The sequence below is a fragment of the Brassica oleracea genome, chromosome C3 (genome assembly GCF_000695525.1).
Source record: "Brassica oleracea var. oleracea cultivar TO1000 chromosome C3, BOL, whole genome shotgun sequence".
Taxonomy (NCBI): domain Eukaryota; kingdom Viridiplantae; phylum Streptophyta; class Magnoliopsida; order Brassicales; family Brassicaceae; genus Brassica; species Brassica oleracea.
Genome location: NC_027750.1, coordinates 25,695,940 through 25,699,100, shown reverse-complemented (window position 1 = coordinate 25,699,100; position 3,161 = coordinate 25,695,940).

The window sequence follows — 3,161 nt, the reverse complement described above, 5'->3', positions numbered from 1 at the left end:
GGGGGGTTGATAAATGCATGTGCGAATTCAATACTTAATATGTTACAAATTGATGACAAAAAAAAAATATGTTACAAATTACAATACAAGAAAGGTGTATCATATTTTGCTAAAAGCAATTAACTACAAAGTCTTAGAAATATTATTGTTACAATAAAAACACAAACGAAATAATATTTTTAAACAATATTTTCTTTATTTCTTTTCTACAAACTCATTGACTAGACTTTCAAAATCAGTATTTCTAAAAAATTTCTTTTTCAATAGATAAGATTACCAAATGACTTAATTTTTGTGTGACATATTCCAATTAAGTATAAGATTTTACCAGTTTCAGTTTTAAATGTAATCAAAACTGACATCTTTCTATCAACATGTAAGATTATGATAATTATTCATGTTTTGGAAAACCATATAAAAATATTCAAGTAAATAACAAAATAATTGGAAAGAAGAAGAATATTAGCTTAATTATAATGATTTATGAGAACACAAGAGAGATGAAAAGCTTTGTCAATAAGAAATATTTAATTTCTAAAAGTGATCGTAGTAGAAAAAGACGGTTAGTCGACACTAGTGTTATGTTCTAAGGCTACTTCTGATGCCCTAATTTTTTTTGTAATATAAAAAAAATAGAGTATTTTATCATTATTTTCATTAGTAAGTCAATAATGGATTAATAAACTTCTTTTAATTATGGCCAATATTTGACTTTTTGGAAATCTTAAACTTAAGCCTATATAAATATTTTTATTAGTTAAAATTAGTAATTAATTAATTAAGATGTTATTTTTTAAAGTGATGTCCTAAGCCAAAGTTTTTTTTTACATAAAAGAAACACGGCTCTGCCCGTAAAAATAGGTGACAAGGAACCTGTCGTCACCTACTAAATTAACGCACACATTTTTCTTCATGTGTAAGTTGGTTCATCCGGTTTAATTTGTACATACTTTTTCTTTTCTATGTTAACAATATATACAATATATATATATACATATATGAATTAAATTTTATATAACATAGTCCGGATAAGTTTGATTTCATCTCATTTCAAAATTTATACTGTATGTCCAATAAATATGTATAAATTAGGTGAGCTAATAATTCACTAACAGGACACTATTAGTTATACAAAATGCATATAATAAATGATATTTGTCTAATCTACATGTTGTCAATATGCATCTAAAATGCATTAAAGTATTTACGAAAATATGTTAAAAAGTATTTGTAAAAATATATCCCAATGATAACAAAAATATATCAATTTTAACAACATGGATTGTAAATTTGATCAATTAAATGTATTTCTAAAGCAAAACTTGTCTTTTAATATATAGCTTATCATTTATTTTTATATATTTTTACTTAATTTTGCTTATTCTTTACTTACTTTTTGCATATTTTATTTATTTATTTTATAATGTCTAAAGATAAAAACTAGTGAAAAAAATAAAAGAGAAAGAAAAGGAACAATACATAAGGTATGGTCATGGCTACAAAAGATCTTGATCTCATTAACTTTTTATTTTCAAGCTTCTTACATCTTGATTCATCTTGGTTTGATTAGAAAAATGAAAAAACTGTCATATGTCCAAACATGATAAGCTGAAATCATTTGATTTGAAAGTGAGATAACTTCTTTGTCACAACTCCTACGAGATTTATTCAACTTTGTGGTGATTCTCCACAGATTCTGATTTGGAAACTCAGTGGAGAATCACTATGAATTCAAGTGTGATGATATTCAAAGGATATTTATTGGGAGAATCACCACGAGATTTATTTTCTTTAGGTTGGAAATGTATTCAAGTATGATATTCGAAGGATATCCATTGGGATTTTACAATCCTTATTTTTTCAAGTGGAAGAGATATAACCAGATGAATGAAGGACAAGAATGATGATTGATATTATGTTGATTGATTTGTGTTTCTGATTTTGTTTTCATTTCTGTATATGACAATTACTTTTTTTTATCGTGATGGTATAATACAAATTTTCTCGAAAGTATTTTGAAATTTATTTCTGTTAAGGAAATCTTAATAATAAATATTTTAAAATATTTATGCTATAAAATATTAATTAATTAATTTAATTAATTACTGAACAAATAATTATATGGTTTAATAATTTATTATTAATCATTTTTTTATAATTATGTAACTGATATTAATATTCAAAAATTAATTATAAAAGTTATGGCAAATAATTACATCATTTATATTAAATGTTTCAAAAGTTAACATCAATTTTGGCAAATGACACATATTAATATCAATTATAATAAATGATGCAAATATACAAAAATTGATGTAAATTATTTGTATCACCACTTTCCGAGTCATTTATATAAGTGATATAAAATTAACTTATATCATTTATAATTGATGTAAATATTTAAAATAAATGATTCCAGACACCTGATTTTTTGTAGTGGAAGTTGAATAAATCTCATAGGAGTTGTGACGAGAAGTTACCTCACTTTCAAATCAGGTGATTGTTGTAAAAAAAAATGAGGTGATTCCAGTTTATCATGTTTGGACATATGATCATTTCTTCGTCATTCAAATCAAACCAGGATAAACCAAGATGTTAGAAGCTTGATTCTGAAACATAAATCAGTGGAGAATCACCACGAAGTTGAATACATTTCATAGGAATTGTGGTGAAGAATTTATCTCACTTTAAAATCAAGTGGTTCCGGCTTATCTTGTTTGGATATATGACAATTTCTTTGTCATTCTAATCAAACCAAGATGAATCAAGATGTACGAAGCTTAATTTGGAAACATAAATCAGTGGAGAATCACTACGAAATTGAATAAATCTCATAGGAGTTGTGACAAGAAAATTATTTCACTTTCAAATCAGGTGATTACAGCTTCTCATGTTTCGACATATAACAAATTTTTTTCTTTTTTCTAATGGATGTTAAGATTTGTTCACAAACACTATAATTAGAGTTAATATTAAACCATCACAATAAATTCTTCTTCCTCACATATCTTGGAAAGATTGGGATTCCTCTTAGTGCAAAACTGGCGTTTAACAAAATCTCTGATTTGGAATGTGCAGACCTGATTGTGGACTTGAGGCTGAAAAATGGTTTCGTTATATAATAGGTGATTTGAGTTGGTGGTGAGGTGGCCTAACAAGCA